Below are 27,390 nucleotides of genomic sequence, written 5' to 3' on the forward strand. Positions count from 1 at the left end.
CAGCTGCTGCAGCAGGACGGAAGTTCCACTGATGTCTCCGGTAAGAGCCGACTTATTACCACAATTTTATCACCGAAAACTGCCGGTTGACGTGGTCGGGATAATAATAATAATAATAATAACGTATTAGATTTATATCGCGCTTTTCTATTGTTATATACTCAAAGCGCTCACAGAGAAGTGGGAACCCATCATTCATTCACACCTGGTGGTGGTAAGCTACATCAGTAGCCACAGCTGCCCTGGGGTAGACTGACGGAAGCGTGGCTGCCAGTTTGCGCCTACGGCCCCTCCGACCACCACCAATCATTCATTCACCAGTGTGAGCGGCACCGGGGGCAAAGGGTGAAGTATCCTGCCCAAGGACACAACGGCAGCGACTTTGATGTCAATAGGTGCGAAGCGAACCTGCAACCCTCAGGTTTCTGGCACGGCCGCTCTACCCACTACGCCATGCCGCCCCAAATGGATCCATGTTCGCTTGACCGCTCTGATCCATAGTAAAGTTTCACCTTCGGGAATTTTAAACAAGGAAACACTGGCTGTGTTTGTGTGGCTAAAGCCTAAAAGCTTCCCACTTACATCTTTCTTCTTTGACGTCTCCATTATTAATTGAACAAACTGCAAAAGATTCAGCAACACAGATGTCCAGAATACTGTGTAATTATGCGATTAAAGCAGACGACTTATAGCTTGGATCGGGCTGGGAAAAAAATGTCCGCTACAATTTGAGACGTCAAACGCACGTGTCATCATACCGCGACGTTTTCAACACGACACTTCGCAGGAAATGTAAAATTGCAATTTAATAAACTAAAAAGGCCGTATCGGCATGTGTTGCGATGATAATATTTCATCATTGATGTATAAACTATCAGACCGCGTGGTCGGTAGTTGTGAGCAGACGAGTTTTTGGATACTCACACTCAAATCCCTGCGAGCGCTGCTGGCACACAGCGGTGTCGGGGCAAGGCGACAGCTGGCACCATTTCACCGCCTCGCAGCGATGCCCCTCAGTGTTGGGGGGGCAGTTACAGATGAAGTCATCCCACATGGCGTAGCACACGCCTCCGTTGAGACAGGGCTTCACCTGAAGCACGGAGAAAGGACGGGTGCAAATCAGCAAATAGCTTGCGAGAACGGCGGTATCCAAAATCATCATCAGCCGTTGTCAGTCCACTGCTGGACGAAAGCCTCAGCTTGTTTCTGCCATTTGGCGTACTTTCATGCTGGTTATTAGCCTACACCTTCCACGCTGGCTTGGAAGGGGTATTTTATATCAGAGATCCTTCTCCTAGACTAATTGCCTTACTGGGCTGTTGAACTTAGTCTGTCCTGTTGGTTGTCCGCACCCCATTTACCCAGGGACCTGCTCAGCTTTATGGCGCTGACCGAGAAGGTGCAAACGGTTCTTTGTGTGCATTTTATAGACGTTAGTTGGGACTCACTAACCCCACACACAACCTCCCATCTCATGCCTGGATGTAGTTTAACGTCATACCCAGGACACAATAGCACATTGGAATTAGCAGGGATGTACAAACCCCGTTTCCATATGAGTTGGGAAATTGTGTTAGATGTAAATATAAACAGAATACAATGATTTGCAAATCCTTTTCAACCCATATTCAGTTGAATATGCTACAAAGACAACATATTTGATGTTCAAACTGATAAACTTTTTTTTTTTTTTTCAAATAATCATTAACTTTAGAATTTGATGCCAGCAACGTGACAAAGAAGTTGGGAAAGGTGGCAATAAACACTGATAAAGGTGAGGAATGCTCATCAAACACTTATTTGGACCATCCCACAGGTGTGCATGCTAATTGGGAACAGGTGGGTGCCATGATTGGGTATAAAAGCAGCTTCCATGAAATGCTAACTAATTCACAAACAAGGATGGGGCGAGGGTCACCAATTTGTAAGCAAATTGTCGAACAGTTTTAGAACATTTCTCAACGACCTATTGCAAGGAATTTAGGGATTTTACCATCTACGGTCCATAATATCATCAAAAGGTTCAGAGAATCTGGAGAAATCACTGCACGTAAGCGATGATATTACGGACTTTTGAACCCTCAGGCGGTACTGCATCAAAAAACGGACATCCGTGTGTAAAGGATATCACCACATGGGCTCAGGAACACTTCATAAAACCACTGTCAGTAACTACAGTTGGTCGCTACATCTGTAAGTGCAAGTTAAAACTCTACTATGCAAAGCGAAAGCCATTTATCAACGACACCAAGGAACGCCGCCGGCTTCGCTGGGCCCGAGCTCATCTAAGATGGACTGATGCAAAGTGGAAAAGTGTTTCCAAATTATATTTGGAAACTGTGGACGTGGTGTCCTCCGGAACAAAGAGGAAAATAACCATCCGGATTGTCATAGGCGCAAAGTTCAAAAGCCAGAATCTGTGATGGTATGGGGGTGTATTAGTGCCCAAGGCATGGGTAACTTACACATCTGTGAAGGCACCATTAATGCTGAAAGTTCTATACAGGTTTTGGAGCAACATATGTTGTCATCCAAGTAACGTTATCGTGAACGCCCCTGCTTATTTCAGCAAAACAATGCCGAGCCAAGTGTTACAACAGCGTGGCTTCGTAGTAAAAGAGTGCTGGTACTTTCCTGGCCCGCCTGCAGTCCAGACATGTCCCCCATCGAAAATGTGTGGCGCATTATGAAGCGCAAAATAGGACAGCGGAGGGGAATGTTGAACGACTGAAGGTCTACATAAAGCAAGAATGGGAAAGAATTACACTTTCGAAGCTTCAACAATTAGTTTCCTCAGTTCCCAAACATTTATTGAGTGTTGTTAAAAGAAAAGGTGATGTAACACAGTGGTGAACATGCCCTTTCCCAACTACTTTGGCACGTGCTGCACCCATGAAATTCTAAGTTAATTATTATTTGCAAAAAAAAATTAAGTTTGAGTTTGAACATCAAATACTGTGCGCTTTTTTCGGATATTTACTTCCTCTTCTATCGGACTTTTGCTGATGAGGTAATAGTTCTTCATTGCTCTATGTTTCTTGGGTAAATATTATTTCTAAACTTTCATAATACTTTAAAAGGTAAAACATTAATGTTGTAGGTATAAGTGATGTGTTGTTTTAAGTATTTTTTAATGCACAATTTTGTTAAGTAAGGATTAGAGCGTCGAATGTTTGAAATGTTTGGTCATAATTACACATGGTATTTATGCAGGTATCACTCCGCCAGAAAAGTAGAGACCTGTTTATGTGTTTCGTGTTTCCAAAACAGATATGTGGATTTGTGTACTATTATTATTTTTTTTTTATTGTGATAAAACGTTTTTGTTAATGTAATTGAAATTATTGTTTTTGTATGAATGAATGTTGTTTATCTTCATCTTCTATCGGACTTTTGCTGATGAGGTATCACTCCGCCAGAAAAGTAGAGACCTGTTTATGTGTTTCGTGTTTCCAAAACAGATATGTGGATTTGTGTACTATTATTATTTTTTTGTGATAAAACGTTTTTGGTAATGTAATTGAATTATTATTTTTGTATGAATGAATGTTGTTTATCTTCCTCTTCTATCGGACTTTTGCTGATGATTTATTACTCCGCCAGAAAAGTAGAGACCTGTTTATGTGTTTGGTGTTTCCAAAACAGACATGTGGATTTGTGTACGATTATTATTATTTTTTTTGTGATAAAACGTTTTTGTTATTGTAATTTAAATTATTATTTTTGTCTGAATGAATGTTGTTTGCTTCCTCTTCTATCGGACTTTTGCTGATGAGGTATCACTCCGCCAGAAAAGTAGAGACCTGTTTATGTGTTTCGTGTTTCCAAAACAGATATGTGGATTTTTGTACTATTATTATTTTTATTTTTTGTGATAAAACATTTTTGTTAATGTAACTGAAATTATTATTTTTTATGAATGAATGCTGTTTATCTTCATCTTCTATCGGACTTTTGCTGATAAGGTATCACTCCGCCAGAAAAGTAGAGACCTGTTTATGTGTTTCCAAAACAGATATGTGGATTTGTGTACTATTATTATTTTTGTGTGGTAAAACGTTTTTGGTAATGTAATTGAAATTATTATTTTTGTATGAATGAATGTTGTTTATCTTCCTCTTCTATCGGACTTTTGCTGATGATTTATTACTCCGCCAGAAAAGTAGAGACTTGTTTGTGTTTGGTGTTTCCAAAACAGACATGTGGATTTGTGTACGATTATTTTTTTTTTTTGTGATAAAACGTTTTTGTTATTGTAATTTAAATTATTATTTTTGTCTGAATGAATGTTGTTTATCTTCCTCTTCTATCGGACTTTTGCTGATGAGGTATCACTCCGCCAGAAAAGTAGAGACCTGTTTATGTGTTTCGTGTTTCCAAAACAGATATGTGGATTTTTGTACTATTATTATTTTTTTTTTGTGATAAAACGTTTTTGTTAATGTAACTGAAATTATTATTTTTGTATGAATGAATGTTGTTTATCTTCATCTTCTATCGGACTTTTGCTGATGAGGTATCACTCCGCCAGAAAAGTAGAGACCTGTGTATGTGTTTCATGTTTCCAACACAGGTATGTGGATTTGTGTATTATTATTTTTTCGTGATAAAACGTTTTTGTTATTGTAATTTAAATTATTATTTTTGTCTGAATGAATGTTGTTTACTTCCTCTTCTATCGGACTTTTGCTGATGAGGTATCACTCTGCCAGAAAAGTAGAGACCTGTTTATGTGTTTCGTGTTTCCAAAACAGATATGTGGATTTTTGTACTATTATTATTTTTTTTTTGTGATAAAACGTTTTTGTTAATGTAACTGAAATTATTATTTTTGTATGAATGAATGTTGTTTATCTTCATCTTCTATCTGACTTTTGCTGATGAGGTATCACTCCACCAGAAAAGTAGAGACCTGTTTATGTGTTTCATGTTTCCAACAAAGGTATGTGGATTTGTGTATTAATATTATTTTTTCGTGATAAAACGTTTTTGTTATTGTAATTTAAATTATTATTTTTGTATGAATGAATGTTGTTTATCTTCCTCTTCTATCGGACTTTTGCTGATGAGGTATCACTCCACCAGAAAAGTAGAGACCTGTTTATGTGTTTCGTGTTTCCAAAACAGATATGTGGATTTGTGTACGATTATTATTTTTTTTTTTTTGTGATAAAACGTTTTTGTTATTGTAATTTAAATTATTATTTTTGTCTGAATGAATGTTGTTTACTTCCTCTTCTATCGGACTTTTGCTGATGAGGTATCACTCCGCCAGAAAAGTAGAGACCTGTGTATGTGTTTCATGTTTCCAAAGCAGATATGTGGATTTGTATATTATTATTATTTTTTTGTGATAAAACGTTTTTGTTATTGTAATTTGAATTATTATTTTTGTATGAATGAATGTTGTTTATCTTCCTCTTCTATCGTATCACTCCGCCAGAAAAGTAGAGACCTGTTTATGTGTTTCGTGTTTCCAAAACAGATATGTGGATTTGTGTACTATTATTTTTTTTTTGTGTGTGTGATAAAACGTTTTTGTTAATGTAATTTAAAGTATTATTTTTGTATGAATGAATGTTGTTTATCTTCCTCTTCTATCGTATCACTCCGCCAGAAAAGTAGAGACCTGTTTATGTGTTTCGTGTTTCCAAAACAGATATGTGGATTTGTGTACTATTATTTTTTTTTTGTGTGTGTGATAAAACGTTTTTGTTAATGTAATTTAAAGTATTATTTTTGTATGAATGAATGTTGTTTACTTCCTCTTCTATCGGACTTTTGCTGATGAGGTATCACTCCGCCAGAAAAGTAGAGACCTGTGTATGTGTTTCCAAAACAGATATGTGGATTTGTGTACTATTTTTTTTTTTTTTTTTTTGTGTGATAAAACGTTTTTGTTAATGTAATTTAAAGTATTATTTTTGTATGAATGAATGTTGTTTACTTCCTCTTCTATCGGACTTTTGCTGATGAGGTATCACTCCGCCAGAAAAGTAGAGACCTGTGTATGTGTTTCCAAAACAGATATGTGGATTTGTGTACTATTATTTTTTTTTTTTTTGTGATAAAACGTTTTTGTCAATGTAATTTAAATTATTATTTTTGTATGAATGAATGTTGTTTATCTTCCTCTTCTATCGGACTTTTGCTGATGAGGTATCACTCCGCCAGAAAAGTAAAGACCTGTTTATGTGTTTCATGTTTCCAACAAAGGTATGTGGATATGTGTATTATTATTTTTTTTTTGTGATAAAACGTTTTTGTTATTGTAATTTAAATTATTATTTTTGTATGAATGAATGTTGTTTATCTTCATCTTCTATCGGACTTTTGCTGATGAGGTATCACTACGCCAGAAAAGTAGAGACCTGTTTATGTGTTTTGTGTTTCCAAAACAGATATGTGGATATGTGTATTATTATTTTTTTTTGTGATAAAACGTTTTTGTTAATGTAATTTAAATTATTATTTATGTATAATGAATGTTGTTTATCTTCATCTTCTATCGGACTTTTGCTGATGAGGTATCACTCCGCCAGAAAAGTAGAGACCTGTGTATGTGTTTCATGTTTCCAACAAAGGTGGCCAATAAATGATGAAACGACGGAATGGTGGAGTGTCTCTTACTTAAAAAACTACACAACGCAGAATAAGACTCACTACATACACACACCAAGTAACTTACTGCACAGGTGTTGTCAGTACTGCATCCTCGTGCAACACTAATCAGCTGCTCCAATTTGTGAGATTCCACTGTTGTCTTTATGGAATAAAACTGCAAGCGTTTATTATTAATCCTAAGATCTTGAACGCAGCCCTTGAAATATCCTCCAAAAGTGGCAGAGGCCCTCGGGTCTGCAAGTCCACCCACGAAGACCTGATCCCCGCGACTGGACCAGGTGGGCCTTATGGGTACAGTCCCCTGGCTCCGGGCAGACTGGATCAACGTTGCCTGGAGTCCATCCAGCTTCACGGTCACCAGATGAAAATGGGCGTCGCTGACCACGCTTTGGCCGACCAGGGTCTCAAAGTTGTTGACTTGAACTTTGACCCTGCCTTGCTCCAGCCACAGCCGGAGGTACTGACTGGTGCTGTTGGTCAAGATCAGGAGTAGACCACTGGCTTGCCTGGTCCGGATAAACATGGATACAGTCAAAGTGTCACCTGGATCGTCTTCTAAGGAAAAGATGGCATAGCTGTCCAGGTCTTTGCTCCCGAACCTCGCGGTCACATATTCTGTGGAAGTAAAAGACATGATTATTTGGAACAAAGTAGATCTTAGATGCACATGGCGTGATTCGGTAAGACTCCCTAATTTAATCCAGGTAAGCTAATGGAGCTCACGTTTGGCAAATCTTTAGCCCCGGTGTTCCCTAAAGGGATCCTCATTGCACGCGTGGACTATTTCTACCTTTAATCCCTCTTTCAAGTCTGCTGACTAACACGAGTGAGTCGAGACTTCATTTATCTAAAATGTCCAAAGTCATTCCTCAAACATTATTAATCTTCTTGGGTTACAATGACATTTGCACTCATTAATGGAGCCTGGACCGGCATTCTGCAACCTGCGGCTGTAGTCTTTAGCACCGTCCTAGTGGCTCCCTTGAGCTTTTTCAAAAATGTACGAAAATAAATAAAGATGGGGGGGAAAAAACATTTTTGTTTTAATTATGTTTCTGTAGGAGGACAACATGACACAAACCTCCTTAATTGTTAGAATAATCATGTATATATATTATCACACAACTTTAGTATGCTTAAAGTCCGTTGCTATAGTTACAAGCAATTGTGCTCAAATTAGACTTTTGTATCTGTGCAAGGACAAAATTTCTTGTCTGAGGGGTGCCCTCAGCCGCAGATGTTATCTTTGTTTTAGTCCGCTAACAGCCGAGGACTTCAAGGACCTCAACGCAGATAAAACGACGGCACACAGATGAAGCATAGACAAGGCGAAATCACAGGGTACTGGACCTGCTTTGCATGATATAAGTGACCACTTCTTTTAGAGGCGGCCTCAGTGATGTTGACTGTGGAATAAATAGAGGGACTCGGGAGCTGAACCTTAGAGCGTAGGGGCGAGACTGTGACCAAGTGTGCAGCTCCATGCGTTCTCCTCTTGAGCTAAATTGAACTCTGTCTCTGCAGGATTCCTTGCGTCGTGTCTGATTAACAGATGTCGTCAGTGTTTGAACCTGACAAAATCCCACTGTTTGTAATAAACATGATTCTCTGATGAATATTTGTCGAGTGCCGTTTTGTCCTGCTAATTATGCCGGTCCTTGAACTCACCTTAGTTTGTTTACATGTATAACTTTCTTCAACGATGCATGAGAAAAAAGTGTTTTATGCTACTCCCTTGTCTGATTTTGTCCACCAAATGTTTTATGCTGTGCGTGAATGCACAAAGGTGAGCTTTGTTGATGTTGACTTGTGTGGAATGCTAATCAGGCATACTTGGTCAGTGCATGACTGCAAGTTAATTGATGCTAACATGCTATTTCGGCTAGCTGTAAGGGACAAGGGGTAGAAAACGGATGGATGAATATATGTACATAGTTCATCATTATGCCTCACTTGTAGATATATTTGAGCTCATTTAATTTCCTATGTCCTCTGTGTATTTAATTTATATTTGCCTTTCTCATGACATATTACCTTTATGCATTTCTATTAGTGGGTTGTGTGCCATGTTGTTCCAGACCACAGGAAACGAACCCATCTTGCGTAGATTGGAATAAATCCATTAGAAGAAGACAGCCCGCCATTTCCTTTAACTTGGACACGCACATCTATTACCTTTGGCCATTCTAAGGCAGTCATTTACAGGAGTTATCTCACCCTGCGTTTTACTAATGTTTTCCTATGTTGTAAAAACGGGCAGAATAAATATAACATTTCTGTCAACAAAGATTTTTGTCAGCCTATTCATTTTGATGGTAGGCTAATATAGCTAATATAGACAGTTATGTCATGTTTTGACTTCATTAATCATCCATTTTCTACCGCTTGTTCCTTTCGGGGTCGAGGGGAGTGCTGGAGCCTATCTCAACTGCATTCGGGCGGAAGGCGGTGTACAACCTGGACAAGTCATCACCTCATCGGACAACATTTATACTCACATTCACACACTAAGACCAATTTAGTGTTGCCAATCAACTTCATTTTCCATCCATCCATTTCCTACCGCTTATTCCCTTTGGGGTCCTGGGGGGTCGCTGGTGCCTATCTCAGCTACAATCAGGCGGAAGGCAGTGTACACCCTGGACAATTCGCCACCTCATCACAGTCATTTTATCACTTTTAATTTTGGGCGTATTTTTGATCCAATAGGACACTTTTAACATTATGGGTGGAGGTGTGGAAACATTCTGGGCCACAGCTTCCTTTGTCATCTTATAGTTGTGTTTGGGATCCGTATCATGTTTGAAAGCTGCCATGTTTCCAAGGAGAAGAGATGCATTCTCTTCCTCAGAATGTCCCAGTGCAGCATGGAATTCATGCTACCCTCATTAAACCACACCCATGCGGACCATGCCGATACCACCACCATTCATGACTAGGGATGGGTACCTTTCACATTTCAATCGATACCACACCAATTCACGGTACCAGAGAATTCATTGTTTGTGTTCAAATGTGAATCTTTGGGTGTCCCATGATTCGATTCAATATCGATTCTTGGGGTCACGATTCGATAATAAATATCGATTTTTTTTATTCGATTCTTGATTCAGAAACGATATTTTTCCGATTCAAAAGGATTCTGTATTCATTCAATACATAGGATTTCAGCAGGATCTACCCCAGTCTGCTGACATGCAAGCAGAGTAGTAGATTAAAAAAAAAAAAAAAAGCTTTTATAATTGTAAAGGACAATGATTTATCAACTGATTGCAATAATGTAAATTTGTTTTAACTATTAAACAAACCAAAAATATGACTTATTTTATCTTTGTGAAAATATTGGACACAGTGTGTTGTCAAGCTTATGAGATGCGATGCAAGTGTAAGCCACTGTGACACTTTTTTTTAATTTTTATAAAAGTCTAATGATAATGTCAATGAGGGATTTTTAATCACTGCTATGTTGAAATCATAACTAATATCGATACTGTTGATAATATTCATTTTTGTTTCACTACTTTTGGTTTGTTCTGTGTCGTGTTTGTCTCTCAATTGCTCTGTTTATTGCAGTTCTGTGTTGCTGGGTCAGGTTCGGTTTTGGAATTGGATTGCATTGTTATGGTATTGCTGTGTAGTGCAGGGGTAGGGAACCTATGGCTCTAGAGCCAGATGTGGCTCTTTAGATGACTGCATCTGGCTCTCAGATAAATCTTAGCTGACATTGCTTAACACGATAAGTAATGAATAATACTGGTGGTATTCAGTGTTAAAAATAACGTCCAGAATATAAAACATTCTCATGCACCTTAATCCATCCATCCGTTTTCTTCCGCACCTGTTCATTAATGGTAAGAAGTATTTTATTTATTATTGGTTGACTTCAGAATAACAATGTTATTAAAAAGAATAAGAGACTTATACTGTAAAAATGTTGGTCTTACTTAAAAATGCACACATTTAGTTGTATTTAGTGTTATAAAATATTGTACGGCTCTCACGGAAATACATTTTAAAATATTTGGCTTTCATGGCTCTCTCAGCCAAAAAGGTTCCCGACCCCTGGTGTAGTGGTTTGTTGGATTGATTAAAAAAAAAAAAAAAAAAATCGATTTTTTTAAAATAAAAGTAAGGTGGCGCTTTCCATAATTTTCAGTCAGACTGCACTCCCCTACCCCCTCTCACATGAGAGCCACTCAAGAATGAGGCACAACATAAACGATTCAAATCGATTTTTTCCCACACCCCTAGTATATATATATATATCCATCCATCCATTTTCTACCGCTTATTCCCTTTTGGGGTCGCGGGGGGCGCTGGCGCCTATCTCAGCTACAATCGGGTGGAAGGCGGGGTACACCCTGGACAAGTCGCCACCTCATCGCAGGGCCAACAGTGATAGACAGACAACATTCACACTCACATTCACACACTAGGGCCAATTTTAGTGTTGCCAATCAACCTATCCCCAGGTGCATGTCTTTGGAAGTGGGAGGAAGCCGGAGTACCTGGAGGGAACCCACGCATTCACGGGGAGAACATGCAAACTCCACACAGAAAGATCCCGAGCCTGGGTTTGAACCCAGGACTGCAGGACCTTTGTATTGGGAGGCAGACGCACTAACCCCTCTTCCACCGTGAAGCCCTGGATAAATCTATTATAATTATTGGTATCCATTTATGTAAAAAAAATGATTTTTTAAAAAGAAGGGTTTTTAAGCCTTTTTTAAAAGCATTCACAGCCTGTGGTGCCCTCAGGTGGTCAGGGAGAGCGTTTCACAGACTAGGAGCGGCGGAGCAGAAAGCCCGGTCTCCTACTGATACCGGTTAGAATTTTATCATTCAGTGTTCTCTTTTTGAGTCATTTCACTTGATAAGGCTTTTATTACATTCCGCACTACAAACCAATGCAAGTATATATGATTCGTGCTCACATCGGATCAATATCGGCATCGCCGATATCTATCTATATATCTATATATATATATATATATGGATGTATAATATGTATACATATTTATTATAGTAAGTATATATGTGTGTATATATATATATATATATATATATATATATATATATATATATATATATACAGTAAAGGCCAAAAGTTAGGACACACCTCATTTCAATGCGTTTTTTTTATTTTCATGACTATTTACATTGTAGATTGTCACTGAAGGCATCTAAACTACAAATGAACACATGTGGAGTAATGTACTTAAAAAAAAAAAGGGGAAATAACTGAAAACATGTTTTATATTCTAGTTGCTTGAAAATGGCCACCCTTTGCTCTGATCACTGCTTTGCACACTCTTATCATTCTCCCGATGAGCTTCAAGAGGGAGTCATCTGAAATGGTTTTCACTTCACAGGTGTCATAGTTTTGATGCCTTCAGTGACAATCTACAAGGTAAATAGTCATGAAAATAAAGAAAACGCATTGAAATGAGAAGGTGTGTCCAAAGTGTTGGCCTGTACTGTGTATGGTTTATCCGTTATACAGCGCTCAATACCGGGGGAGAGCGGAATATACGTTAAATCAGGAAAAAACACAGAGGCTATTTCATCCCGACAAGCCTGTTTCTCTTCCCCTGAAGAGCAGAGAAACCTGCTTGTATAGATGAAACAGCCTGTGTATTTTCCTGACCTAACGTATATATATATATATATATATATATATATATATAGGGCTTCACGGTGGCAGAGGGGTTAGTGCGTCTGCCTCACAATACGAAGGTCCTGCAGTCCTGGGTTCAAATCCAGGCTCGTGATCTTTCTGTGTGGAGTTTGCATGTTCTCCCCGTGAATGCGTGGGTTCCCTCCGGGTACTCCGGCTTCCTCCCACTTCCAAAGACATGCACCTGGGGATAGGTTGATTGGCAACACTAAATTGGCCCTAGTGTGTGAATGTGAGTGTGAATGTTGTCTGTCTATTTGTGTTGGCCCTGCGATGAGGTGGCGACTTGTCCAGGGTGTACCCCGCCTTCCGCCCGATTGTAGCTGAGATAGGCGCCAGCGCCCCCCGCGACCCCGAAAGGGAATAAGCGGTAGAAAATGGATGGATGGATGGATATATATATATATATATATATTCATACAAACCCCGTTTCCATATGAGTTGGGAAATTGTGTTAGATGTAAATATAAACAAAATACAATGACTTGCAAATCATTTTCAACCCATATTCAGTTGAATATGCTACAAAGACAACATATTTGATGTTTAAACTCATAAACATTTTTTTTTTAATGCAAATAATCATTAGACTTTAGAATTTGATGCCAGCAACACGTGACAAAGAAGTTGGGAAAGGTGGCAATGAATACTGATAAAGTTGAGAAATGCTCATCAAACACTTATTTGGAACATCCCACAGGTGTGCAGGCTAATTGGGAACAGGTGGGTGCCATGATTGGCTATAAAAACAGCTTCCCAAAAAATGCTCAGTCTTTCACAAGAAAGGATGGGGCGAGGTACACCCCTTTGTCCACAACTGCGTGAGCAAATAGTCAAACAGTTTAAGAACAACGTTTCTCAAAGTGCAATTGCAAGAAATTTAGGGATTTCAACATCTACAGTCCATAATATCATCAAAAGGTTCAGAGAATCTGGAGAAATCACTCCACATAAGCGGCATGGCTGGAAACCAACGTTGAATGACCGTGACTTTCCATCCCTCAGACGGCACTGTATCAAAAACCGACATCAATCTCTAAAGGATATCACCACATGGGCTCAAGAACACTTCAGAAAACCACTGTCACTAAATACAGTTCGTCGCTACATCTGTAAGTGCAAGTGCAACGCGAAAGCCATTTATCAACAACATCCAGAAACGCCGCCGTTTTTTCTGGGCCCGAGATCATCTAAAATGGACTGATGCAAAGTGGAAAAGTGTTCTGTGACATTGTCCTCATTTAAATTTTTGGGGGGAAATATTCGACATCGTGTCATCCGGACCAAAGGGGAAGCGAACCATCCTGTGGTATGGGGGTCCATTAGTGCCCAAGGCATGGGTAACTTACACATCTGTGAAGGCACCATTAATGCTGAAAGGTACATACAGGTTTTGGAACAACATATCCTGCCGTCTAAGCGTTTCTTTTTCATGGATGCCCCTGCTTATTTCAGTAAGACAATGCCAAGCCACATTCAGCACGTCTAACAAAAGCGTGGCTTCGTAAAAAAAGAGTGCTGGTTCTTTCCTGGCCCGCCTGCAGTCTAGACCTGTTTCCCATGGAAAATGTGTGGCGCATTATGGAGCGTAAAATACGACAGCGGAGACCCCGGACTGTTGAACGACTGAAGCTCTACATAAAACAAGAATGGGAAAGAATTCCACTTTCAAAGCTTCAACAATTACTTTCCTCAGTTCCCAAATGTTTATTGAGTGTTGTTAAAAGAAAAGGTGATGTAACACAGAGGTGAACATGCCCTTTCCCAACTACTTTGGCACATGTTGCAGCCATGAAATTCTAAGTTAACGAGTTTATGAGTTTGAACATCAAATATGTTGTCTTTGTAGCATATTCAACTGAATATAGGTTGAAAAGGATTTGCAAATCATTGTATTTCGTTTATATTTACATGTAGTTTGTGTGTGTGCTGTCTAAATACAATAGGAAGAGGATTCATAAGGCACCATTTGTGACGGTTTGCCTAACACATGAAACGTGACGAATTAGGAGGTGAACTATCCACTTTAGCCCGCCAGGTAGCAGTACAGCGTTGAATGTCTTAAAATGTGTATTGCAGCAAGTCCATCTTTGACCACAGCTTCAGTTGCTATGTAGGGTGGCGCTTTCCATAATTTTCAGTCAGACTGCAGATAGGTAATTTCTTTGTAGGCCATCTTTGAGACAGGAAAATTAGTGATGCATTGATGGTTATGGTAATGGTTTGAAATTATATCGAACAACGGCATCAGGTATTCGATGACAACAACTTTATACTGTCAATATACCGTATTTCCTTCAATAGCCGCCGGGGCGCTAATGAATTTAAAACCTCTTCTCACTCCTGCGCTTATTCGAAGCATGCGGTTAAAGTAAGCAGGCGCTAATCATTTTAAAACCTCTTCTCACCCCTGCGCTTACCAATGGCATGCAGTAAAAAATTGAGTGTGATAAAAAAAACAATTAATAAATTCTTCTGCGGCCACGGCCCGGTGGTTGGGGACCACTGCTCTGCAACATGTCATCGCGACCGCCTTTTCACAACGCTATCTGCGTGCCGGCCGGACGCATGCATTTCGCTATTTCTCATACGAGATTGCAATGCATACTTGGTCAACAGCCATACCTTTTACACTGATGGTTGTGATATAAACAACTTTAACACTCTTACTAATATGTGCCACACTCTGTGAACCCACACCAAACACATTTCTGGAGAGAATCAGCTCTGAAACACATTATAAACGCAACATGAGAATTACCCACAATGCCACCCATCCATGACTCTTGGCTATATAATACACGCGCCCCCAACCCCGCCCACCTCAACCGACGCACGGAGAGAGGGGGTGGGTGGGGGGGGGGGGGGGGTTGGTGCTAGTGGGGTGTATAATATAGCCAAGTGTCGGAAAAATTTTGTGTAAATTATCAAATAAAACCTTGTATTACATTGTGTTCCTGACGAGAAGAAAAAAGGCTGAATGCTGGACTTCCAGGCGGACTCTTTTAAGTATTTTTACGAACTTTCTTTGATCTATTTTATGGGACTTTCTTTGATCTGTTCGGGAACCGAAGGCAATGCTGGTCACGACCCACTTCCTTGAGGAAACAGCTGTGGGAAGGAGGGGGGCGAAAATCAAATAAAGAACCACGAGAACGATCTTGGGTTAGAGCTTGGTGCAGGAACTGTGCAGGGTGTACAGTGGCCATGCCTCTCCTCGGATCCAAGTATAAATTTAAGTCTGTCCCTGTTTGATTCTTTGCCTTTTTGTCTTGTTTAATAGATGTCATCAATGTTTGAACCTGACACCAAGAGTCATGGATACATGGCATTCTGGGTAATTCTTATGTTGCGTTTATAATGTGTTACAGAGCCGATGTTCTCCCGAAATGTGTTTGGTGTGGGTTCACAGAGTGTGGCACATTTTAGTAAGAGCGTTAAAGTTATTTTATATCACAACCATCAGTGTGATCTGTATGGCTGTGGAACAAGACCCCTGGTTTACAGATAGTAAAAGCAACAAAAAAAACTCCTTCGCCATTCATCACTCGTGACGTCACCAATTTGTTCCGGCGGTAAAAGTAAGCATGCGCTAATAAATTTGGGGAGTGAGTTTGACCCGGAAGTAATTCAAGGCAGGCCTGGCGACTATTCAAGGAAATACGGTAAGATACCGAGTTTCATATTGTAATGTTTTCTTCTCGGGTGTGCTTTGGGATTTTTTAAAATCAGAAAATGCTGAAGAACACTCCTTTAGCATATTTCATTTTTCCAGTATTGTCTCATACTGCAATACAAATGATCGGTATTCATCCACCAGGAAATGCATAAATCAATTGAATGGTTGTGGTCATTCTTACCCTCCGCACAGTTGTAGCCCTCATAAGGTCTGTGGCACTCACACTCGTAACTCCTCCATCCCTGGCTCACACAGCGCCCCCGGTTCTGGCAGGGGCTTTCGTCGCATTTGTCCCCATCGTTGCATCCCGTGGTCACATTCACCTGGCTGTCAGAACCTGTCAGCGATGCAACCGGCACCACCAGGTGGGACTCCACAAACACATCTCTGAAGCAGCCCACAAGAGCGTGTGAGGGTTCGGCTCTGTGTGCTCCGATGAAGAGGCTTTGACGGACCGTCCCGGGCTGGGGGAGAGCAGATGCGGGCTCCAGAACTTGGACCTCAGTGCTGGTTTCCCTGGTGCAGTTTCTCTCGGTACAGAGGAGCCTGATAAAGCTGACCACGCCGCCAAGCGACGCCTCCACCGTGTGCCATTCGTTGTTGGAAATATACGCTGGCAACTCCTGAACCAGAGTGCTGGATCCTTGATCTCTGAGGCTGCGGAGGCTGAGATGTCCATCCATTAGTTCAACGCTGAGGAGCAGGTCGGACACTCTGCGCTGCAGAAGGGTACCAACAGTTCTTGCCGTCCGAAAGCTGAGCGTGACATTTAGAGGGGATACCGGGTCTACAAATTGAGTCTCTATATACATGTAACCTTGGCTCTCAAACGAAAACACAGTGGAAGTCTGGCATTTGGACCCCACAAAGCCAGAAAAGCATAGGCATGTGTAAGAGTGTTCTCCATTGACAAGCGCCGGGGAGCACAATCCCCGACTTTGACACTGGTCGTCATCGCAGCCCCGAAGTGCAACGTTGCAGTTGTCCCCGCCGTACAGACGCCCATTGACGCTCTGCTGGGAGCAAAGGCACCTGGAACCTCCGACATGACTCTGGCATACGCCGCCGTTTTGGCACGGCTTCTGTTCACAACCAGGGGTGCCGCTGTCCGAGAAAATCCCTAGAAACGCAAGAAGAATGCACGATTTAAAAACATAGCAAGATGCGTATCCAATGATATAAAAGATAATGATGGCTCTGTCATATACCTTCGAAAAGCCACCATAAAATCCAAACATGCACGACGAGTTTCAACATTGTCCTTGTCAAATCCTCCGAAATGATTAGATATTGGCCAATCTCTTCATTTCACATCAAGCATGAGGGGCTCCGGTGTATGCACCGCCATCTTCAGCTCTGCTCATGCTTACATGTGCGCTCTCGGACACGCTCGTATTGTCCCAAGCCAACTTTAGAGGGATTAAGCTAATGCACTTATCGTGTCTTACACTTTAATGCATGGGTGTCAAACTCTGGCCCGCGGGCCCATGTAATTTATTTTGGCCCTTGAGACAATATATAGGGGCGGCAAGGCGTAGTGCAGGGGTGGGCATTACGTCAATCCCGATCGACTGGTCGATCTCGGAGGGTGTGTCAGTCGATCTCAAGCCAGGCATTAAAAAATAGACATAAAAATGAGCAATCATCAATCATACCAAGACTTCACTTTCGTCAGTTGTTTGACATTCTCGGCACCCGAGGATCTTGTGAGATGACGCTGGCTGCTGCGAGCTCATATTTAAGACAAAAAATCACTAACAGGGCGGACGCAGAGAAACACATTTTATTTCTAGAGACTCCGTACCTACTATCAAAACTCTAAAGACCGACTGCACAGTTCCTGTCTTCACCATAAAAGACCTGTTTCATCCTGCCTGTGCTAACAAAATAAGAGTCTCAGAAAGCTAGCGTGCACAAGCTAGCAAGCTACGGAGTTTGATGCCAATGTATTTCTCCCCCACCCTCAGCGACCGCTTTCTCACTTGCTTGCCCACCCGCACACTCACTGACGTCACTCACCTGCTGCCAGACATTAAAGGGCCACACACATATGCTACTCTCATAACAAAGTATTTAAAAACGAATATGCAAGTTGGACAAATGAGATGCCAAATCCAACCACTTTCATGTGGTATTGGACAGAAAGGAGGACTTTTTTCTCCTCCATTTGAAAATGCGGACGTTATCAGCACCACTGTCTAATTCCAATCAATGCAAGTCATCAGAATCAGGTAATACACCAACTTATATTCTTGTCTTCGTGAAAGAAAGAAATCTATGTGTGTTAAACATGCTTGTATTATCATCAAACACCATTAACTTGTTAACAAAAATGTCTCTTTCATAAATAAATAAATATAAATTACAAATAGGAATGAGGTAGATCTCCTCGACTTGGTCAATTGAAAAGTAGCTCGCCTGCAGAAAAAGTGTGAGCGCCCCTGGCGTAGTGGGTAGAGCGGCTGTGCCAGAAACCTGAGGGTTGCAGGTTCGCTTCCCACCTATTGACATCCAAATCGCTGCCGTTGTGTCCTTGGGCAGGACACTTCACCCTTGCCCCCGGTGCCGCTCACACTGGTGAATGAATGATGAATGAATGATTGGTGGTGGTCGGAGGGACCGTAGGCGCAAACTGGCAGCCACGCTTCCGTCAGTCTACCCCAGGGCAGCTGTGGCTACAGATGTAGCTTACCACCACCAGGTGTGAGCGCTTTGAGTATCTAACAATAGAAAAGCACGATATATATCTAATCCATTATTATTATTATTATTATTATTATATTAAATTAACATTAGAGCTGGCCCGCCGGTATTATACAGCGGTGGTGCATTCCTCGCTAATTCTAATACTCCCCCCCCACCCGAAAATCTACCGGGACAACCATTATCCCGAATTTCTCCCAATTTTCACTCGGACAACAATATCGGCGGCGTGCCTTAAAGGGGGACATTATCACCATTTCAGAAGGGTTAAAACCAATAAATATCAGTTCCCAGTGGCTTATTTTATTTTTCGAAGTTTTTGTCAAAATTTTACCCGTCCCGGAATATCCCTAAAAAAAGCTTTAAAGTGCTTGATTTTCGCTATTTGCTTAAAAGGGAACATTATCACAATTTCAAAAGGGTTAAAAACAATAAAAATCAGTTCCCAGTGGCTTGTTGTATTTTTTGAAGTTTTTTTCAAAATTTTACCGGTCTCGGAATATCCCTAAATAAAGCTTTAAAGTGCCTTATTTTCGCTCTCTGCGAAGACACTGGCCATTTCCCTGTGACGTCACACAGTGCTGCCAATGTAAACAAACAATGGGAATACCACAGCAAGATATAGTGACATTAGCTCGGATTCAAACTCGGATTTTTAGCGACTTAAGCGATTCAACAGATTACGCATGTATTGAAACGGATGGTTGGAGTATGAAAGTATTGAAGAAGAAACTGAAACTATTGAGCGAATAGCTATTGACGCTATTCATAGCCATAGCATGGCCGAATAGCTGCGTTAGCACCGCCGGTAAAATGTGCGGACCAAACAATCAGGACTTTCGTATCTTTTGACACTGGAGCAACTTAAATCCGTCGATTGGTAAGTGTTTTTTTCGCATTAAATGTGGGTGGAAGGAAACGTAATATAGTTGCAAATGCATCTACAGGTTATCCATACATCTCTGTGCCATGTCTGCTTTAGCACCGCCGGTAAATAGCATGTTAGCATCGATTAGCGTAGCATGTTAGCATCGATTAGCTGGCAGTCAACATCAACAAAACTCACCTTTGTGATTTCGTTGACTATCGTAGCAAATGCATCTGCAGGTTATCCATACATCTCTGTGCCATGTCTGCTTTAGCATCGCCGGTAAAATGTGGAGACACTCTGGCACATTCAATGGGGGTCTGGCGGGAGACACTTTGGCATCTTCGGGCCAGTGGTGCAACTTGAATCCCTCCCTGTTAGTGTTGTTACACCCTCCGACAACACACCGACGAGGCATGATGTCTCCAAGGTTCCAAAAAATAGTCAAAAAAACGGAAAATAACAGAGCTGAGACCCGGTGTTTGTAATGTGTTGAAAATGAAAATGGCGGGTGTGTTACCTCGGCGACGTCACATTCTGACGTCATCGCTTCCAGCGCGATAAACAGAAAGGCGTTTAATTTGCCAAAATTCACCCATTTAGAGTTCGGAAATCGGTTAAAAAAATAGATGGTCTATTTTCTGCACCATCAAGGTATATATTGACGCTTACATAGGTCTGGTGATAATGTTCCCCTTTAAGCCACTGTCCCTTTCCCTGTGACGTCACATACCGATTCCAATACAAACAATGGCGAATACCACAGCAAGATATAGCGACATTAGCTCGGATTCAGACTCGTATTTCAGCGGCTTAAGCGATTCAACAGATTACGCATGTATTGAAACGGATGGTTGGAGTATGGAGACAGATAGCGAAAACGAAATTGAAGAAGAAACTGAAGCTATTGAGCGAATAACTATTGAAGCTATTCGGCCGTCTTTGCGTTAGCATCGCCGGTAAAATGTGCGGACCAAACGATCAGGACTTTTGCATTGACACTGGATCAACTTAAATCAGTCGATTGGTAAGTGTTTGTTTCGCATTAAATGTGGGTGGAAGGAAACGCTGGATGTAAATATAGTTTCATATGTACATACAGCTAGCCTAAATAGCATGTTAGCAACGATTAGCTGGCAGTCATGCCGCGACCAAATATGTCTGATTAGCACATAAGTCAATAACATCAACAAAACTCACCTTTGTGATTTCGTTGACTTTATCATTGGGAATGCATCTGCTTTGAGTGTTGCAGGATATCCAGACATTCTTGTCATCTCTGTGCCATCTCTGTCGTAGCATCGCCGGTAAAAAACAAACTTTCGCATCTCTTGACACTGGAGCAACTTAAATCCGTCGATTGCTAAGTGTTTGTTTGGCATTAAATGCAGATGGAGGGAAAGGCTAGATTTGAATATAGCTACAAATGAGGCATAATGCTGCAATATGTACACAGCTAGCCTAAATAGCATGTTAGCATTGATTAGCATCCCGTGCTAATCGATGCACATTCTACGTAAATCAACTCGAATCCGTCCCTGATCGTGTTGTTACACCCTCCGACAACACACCGACGAGGCAGGATGTCTCCAAGGTACCGGAAAACAGTCGAAAAAACAGAAAATAACAGAGCTGATTAGACTCGATGCGTGTGATGTGGTGGGGAAAAATGGCGTTGAGTACCGATGTGACGTCACGTTCTGACGTCGTCGCTCAGAGAGGGATAAACAGAAAGGCGTTTAATTCGCCAATATTCACCCATTTAGAGTTCGGAAATCGGTTAAAAAAATATATGGTCTTTTTTCTGCAACATCAAGGTATATATTGACGCTTACATAGGTCTGGTGATAATGTTCCCCTTTAAAGGTACTGCTTTTAGCGTCCTCTACAACCTGTTGTCATGTCCGCTTTTCCGCCATACAATCAGCGTGTCACGTAATATATGCGGATTCTACAAACACACACAAGTGAATGCAATGCATACTTGGTCAACAGTCATACAGGTCACACTGAGGGTGGCCTTATAAACAACTTTAACACTGTTACAAATACGCACCACACTGTGAACCCACACCAAACAAGAATGACAAACACATTTCGGGAAAACATCCGCACTGTAACACAACAGAACAAATACCCAGAAGCCCTTGCAGCACTAACTCTTCCGGAACACAACAATATACACCCCCGCTACCAACAAACCTCGATTTTGCATGTCAATATAAAGTTATATAAGCCTTGCTTGTTCAATATTCAATGCAAAACTTGTTTGGGTCCCTATTAAAAGGTTAAGTTGTTCAACTTTGGCCCGCGGCTTTGTTCAGTTTAGAATTTTGGCCCACTTTGTATTTGGGTTTGACACCCCTGCTTTAATGGTATTGGCGAGTGGACAATTCCAGCAAGGGAGATAATTTTTGTAACTTTCTCCACAGAAAAATCTGTTTTAAGAGGTTTCGTATCGTATCAGAAAACAAACAAAACAAACCCCCCAAATATTAAGTCCCTTTATTTAACCAATACATACACCATATTTTGCCAAAAGTATTTGGCCACCCATCCAAATGATGAGAATCAGGTATCCTAATCACTAGGCCCACAGGTGTATAAAATCAAGCACTTAGGCATGGAGACTGTTTCTAGAAACATTTGCGAAAGAATGGGCCGCTCTCAGGACCTCAGTGATTTCCAGCGTGGAACTGTCATAGGATGCCACCTGTGCAACAAATCCAGTCGTGAAATTTCCAGGCTCCTGAATATTCCAAAGTCAACTGTCGGCTTTATTATAAGAAAATGGAAGATTTTGGGAACAACAGCAACTCAGCCACCGAGTGGTAGGCCATGTAAACTGACACAGAGGGGTCAGTGGATGCTGAGGTGCGTAGTCTGCATAGTCAGTTGCTACAGGGCTCCAAACTTCATCTGACCTTCCAATTAGCCCACGTACAGTACGCAGAGAGCTGCATAGAATGGGTTTCCATGGCCGAGCAGCCGCATCTAAGCCATACATCACCAAGTCCAATCCGATGCAAAGCGTCGGATGTCGCCACTGGACTCTAGAGCAGTGGAGATGTGTTTTTTGGAGTAATGAATCCCGTTTTTCCATCTGGCAATCTGATGGATGAGTCCGGGTTTGGCGGTTGCCAGGAGAACGGTACTGTATTGTGCCAAGTGTGAAATTTGGTGGAGGAGGAATTATGGTGCGGGGGTTGTTTTTCAAGAGTTGGGCTTGGCCCCCTAGTTCCAGGGAAACTAACTTTGAATGCTCCAGGATACCAAAACATTTTGGACAATCCCATTTTTATTTTTATTTTTCATTTTTATTTTTTATTTTTATTTTGTAGTGGCTGCTGTTGGCAGGATCTCTGTGCTCTTGTGTCGTCCTTTTGTGTTTCCCTCTTGTTTTCATGTGTTATTATACTTTTTTGCCTTTTGGTCCGGGACCCTTTCGGACTGTGTGACAAGGGGTGGCACTTTCGTGACCTCTGTGGTGCTTTTTTTGTGGACTTCTGGATCTGCCTCCCGGGAGCCTTTTGGCCATGGAGACCAGCTGCTGGGTGTCTGCCACACCGGAGTCGGTTTGGAGGGACTGGAGGAGATGCAGATGAGGGGACAGGGCTGCGGAGCTAGCACTGAGCGCTGGGACGGGGAGGCTTCGCGGTGTCTTGGCTGGGTGAGGAGGTGGAGTCGGCTGTCTTGGTTGCTTTGTTGGGTCTGCTCCTGTCTCTGGCCATGCTCCCTCCACCCCAGCGGACGATGGCGTGGAACACCGCAGAGGCCACCACAGTGGATATGTTTCTTTTACTTTTTATTCATAGCTGTATGTAGAAGTGTCTGGTTGTATCTGCTGCTTTAATGTCTTTAATGTCCTCTGTGTTCTTTGATGTTTGATGTTTCCCTCTTACACACATGTAAGAGGGATGTGTACTATGGCTTGTTTACCTGTATCTCATCTTTTTTGTAAGGGGAGCTGGAAGCCGGCAGACCCGTCAGCGATCCTGTTCTGTCCCCCTGTAATGTTTGTTTGATCTTGAATGGGATTGTGCTGAAAATTTTAATTTTCCTTAAGGAACTTTCCTGACGGAATAAATAAAGTACTATCTAATCTGATGCTCCCAACCTTGTGGGAACAGTTTGGAGCAGGGCCCCTTCCCGCTTCCAACATGACTGTGCACCAGTGCACAAAGCAAGGTCCATACAGACATGGATGACTGAGTCTGGTATGGATGAACTTGACTGGCCTGCACAGAGTCCTGACCTGAACCCGATAGAAAACCTTAGGGATGAATTAGAACGGAAAGTGAGAGCCAGGCCTTCTTGACCAACATCCGTGTGTGACCACACCAATGTGCTTTTGGAAGAATGGTCGCAAATTCCTATAAACACACTCTGCAACCTTGTGGACAGCCTTCCCAGAAGAGATTTGAAGCTATAACAGCTGCAAAAGGTGGATCGACATTATATTGAATGGGATGGCACTTCAAGTTCATGTGAGTCAAGGCATACTGTTGACAATATAATGTATTTACATTAAAAAAAGACATATATTTATTTCCATGAGGATGCACATGCATGTGCTTTTCATTACTTCAGAGCATTTTATCATCATTCACGGTATAGTTCCATTGGTTTCTATCCAAAACCACGGACATGCATGCACGTGGACATGAATGCAACGTGCACTTTCACATGAGTCTTGACTTGGCCGACTAAGTACTTGGCAGAGTATCCTGCTGGCATGAGGCCTGCAGGACTTCAAAAGGCAAATGAGGTCATTTGCTCTAATTTGGTAAGTATACGTTATGAAAGCATGGATGATAGCCAACAGAAAATAGTCTGATCAATTTTTTGAAGACATTCTTTTTTGACCAATACTTTTTTTTTTATATATATAAATTAAATGAGTCCTTTTTAAAATATTCCAATGGCCAGATAACAACAATACACATTAATAATAACGTAAAGACAATAATAAAAAACTAAGATATAAATAAAAAATAGTATTTTTGTATACAGTATAAGAGATAAATACTTAACTGATGGCAATGTATGTTTACTGGCTCGATAGTATATATAAACTACATTACCCAAGAGTCCTAGCCCTTCAACCTCCGTCAACGCTTCCGCATGATTAGTCGCTATTATTATTCGTATTTAAAGACTGATTTAAAATATGTTATTACACTTTAACTTTACATATATACAAATAAACCACATGTATTATATTAAACATTACGCTTTTAAATTGTTTTAATTTTAATTCTAAACCAGCCAATAGGTGAGCTGCTTGTTACGATGTCGTTAAAATGGGAGGAAAGGCCTTGCAGACGTACCGGAAATAATTATTCCTACAATATTTTTTTCTACAACTGGTCTTATATTTCGTCTTCGTGGCTCTTCGTCAACGCGGATACTTTATTTAAGGTAAGCTTTTATCTGAAAATAGCCATTTCTACGCAAATGTCCACAAAAGCGTTGAGGTCGTTTGTCAACATATCCTTAGAGGGGGGGGCCTTGCCTGTGCCTGATAGCAAGCTAGGGGTCCTTAAGGTGGGGAGAGAATGTAGTTCAAACCCAGCTGTTTGACACACAATAATGTGCTTTTATTTAATAAATAATCGTTAATTTATTGTCTTATTCAGACTGATGGCTGATTTTTTCGTAACTTGTATCAACTGCAAGTTATCGTTTACTTGAAAAACACGACTAGAATACCGTGATGTGATTAATGCACATTACCATGGGAGCTTGTGTTGTCCTTTTTAAAGCAGCAGGGACAAGCGGTAGTAAATGGATGGATGGATGGTGGTACCGAATGTTGTCAATAGGGATGGATCAAAATCTCACGATACGATAATATCACGGTATTAAGGCCACGGTACGATATTATTCTGGTATATGTCCAAAAATAACACTTAAAAATGCCATAGTGTGTGCAATGAAGTGCCAGGAATGTTTAGGATAAACACACTTACTGTAATTCAGGGGTGTCCAAAGTGCGGCCCCGGGGGCCATTTGCGGCCCGCAGCTCATCGTTTACCGGCCCGCCACACATTCTGCAAAAATTGCAAAATTGATAGTATTGCAAAAATAAAAAGTGGAATGAGGTGAAATCTAATGAGAAAAAGTGGCAAAGTTGACACAAAGCTGCCATGCAGACCGTTTTTCCCCCCTTTTGTCTTTATTTTCTTTTTTTTTTCCATTGCTAAAAAAAAAAAGACACAAAAATCTATGTTATGATGAATTATTACTTAAAAATTATCACTTTAAAATGTTTTATGTGGAAAAAATATTGCATATGTTGTGTGGTTGCCATATAAAAACATGAACATTTTGACAAAAGAGCATAAAACAAACAAAATACCGTATTTCCTTGAATTGCCGCAGGGCATATAGTATGCGCCTGCCTTGAATTACTGCCGGGTCAAAGTCGCTTCCCAAAATAATCAGCGCATGCTTAGTATGTCAAACTCGTGACGTCACGAGTGACACTTCCCCTGTCATCATTTTCAAAATGGAGGAGGCTGATTTCGATACCGGTAATTTGAAACCGCATAAAGGGAAGAAGATTAAGAGCTATTCTGTAGGATTTAAGGTCCAAGCTTACATCACACTCAAATTTTTACTGCATACCTTTGGTAAGTGCCGGAGTGAGAAGAGGTTTTAAAATAATTAGCGCATGCTTACTTTTACCGCATGCCTTTTGGTAAGCACAGGAGTGAGAAGAGGTTTTAAATTAATAATTCAAGGAAATACGGTAATAGTTCAAATTTAAAATCGACAGATATATCGGAAGTTGATCTTGAAATTTAAGTGTTAAAAGTAAAAAAAAAAACTAATAAAAATGTGTCACTTTATGAGTGGGGAACCTTTTGGATCTCAAATATATTTAGTAGGATTTTATTTACTTTTCACTGTGATTACTCAAAAATATTAAATAATTAAAATCAATGGTGTCCTGCGTTATTGAACTTTGAGGGCTTTAATTGTTAAATAAAGGAACTCTCCTGAAGAAATCAATAAATTTATCCATCTATCTAAATACTGGATATTTCAGTTTTACTATAAAAAAGTTGTCTTTGACAGAAAAGGCATAAAACCTTATTCGTTTTACTTTATATCAACCTCAAGTTGAGATTTACTGTAAGCATTAAATAAAAAATAATAATAATATTTTGACTTATTTTTAACATTTTAGTGACTGAGACCCTCTATGCTCCCCAGGAGCCCTAAGGATAAAAAAAACAAAAAAAAAATCCATATATTTTGTTATGGTTTGAAAATGAAAAATATCAAAATGGCCCCCTCTGTGGAAAAAGTTTGGACACCCCTGCTGTAATTGAACGCAAACATAACGCTAAGATGTTCTAATCATACTACAGACATGTATTTTTTTGTGCAAATATTTGTGCAGGGACATCCACTGTTTCAAGCAAATATTTGAAAAAAAAACTTAGTTGAGTGTCTTGAAAGTTTAAATGTAAACATCCAGCGTAAAACAATAATGTTCATTTTAGTGTCCTCCACAGTGAAGATTTTTTTTTATATCAACATAAAAAATGCTGATTGTCAGAAAAGTTAACTTCCAATGTAACTTTTAATACTGTAAATACCTCACAAACTGATGTTTGGCTTCACTGGTTACAAATATATTTAAATAGGTTACAAATATATTTAAATAGACTCCCTTTTTAGACCAGTTGATCTGCCGTTTCTTTTCTTTTTCTTCTATGTCCCACTCTCCCTTGTGGAGGGGGTCCGGTCCGATCCGGTGGCCATGTACTGCTTGCCTGTGTATCTTCTGGGGACATCTCTGCGCTGCTGATCCGCCTCCGCTTGGGA

At 40.6% G+C, this 27,390-nt stretch overlaps 1 protein-coding gene and 1 pseudogene across 1 annotated transcript in view; one reads left to right on the forward strand and one right to left on the reverse strand.

The window, feature by feature from the left end:
• Positions 1-17,331, reverse strand: part of LOC133545021 (protein crumbs homolog 1-like) — a 44,760-nt pseudogene extending 27,429 nt beyond the window's left edge.
• Positions 17,332-24,834: 7,503 nt separating this feature from the next.
• Positions 24,835-27,390, forward strand: part of zbtb41 (zinc finger and BTB domain containing 41) — a 50,506-nt gene continuing 47,950 nt past the window's right edge. Inside the window, exon 1 of the mRNA XM_061891166.1 lies at positions 24,835-24,972. The gene's annotated coding sequence lies outside the window, so the exon portion shown is untranslated. The remainder of the gene's footprint in view (positions 24,973-27,390) is intronic.

The sequence above is a fragment of the Nerophis ophidion genome, linkage group LG28 (genome assembly GCF_033978795.1).
Source record: "Nerophis ophidion isolate RoL-2023_Sa linkage group LG28, RoL_Noph_v1.0, whole genome shotgun sequence".
NCBI classification, from domain to species: domain Eukaryota; kingdom Metazoa; phylum Chordata; class Actinopteri; order Syngnathiformes; family Syngnathidae; genus Nerophis; species Nerophis ophidion.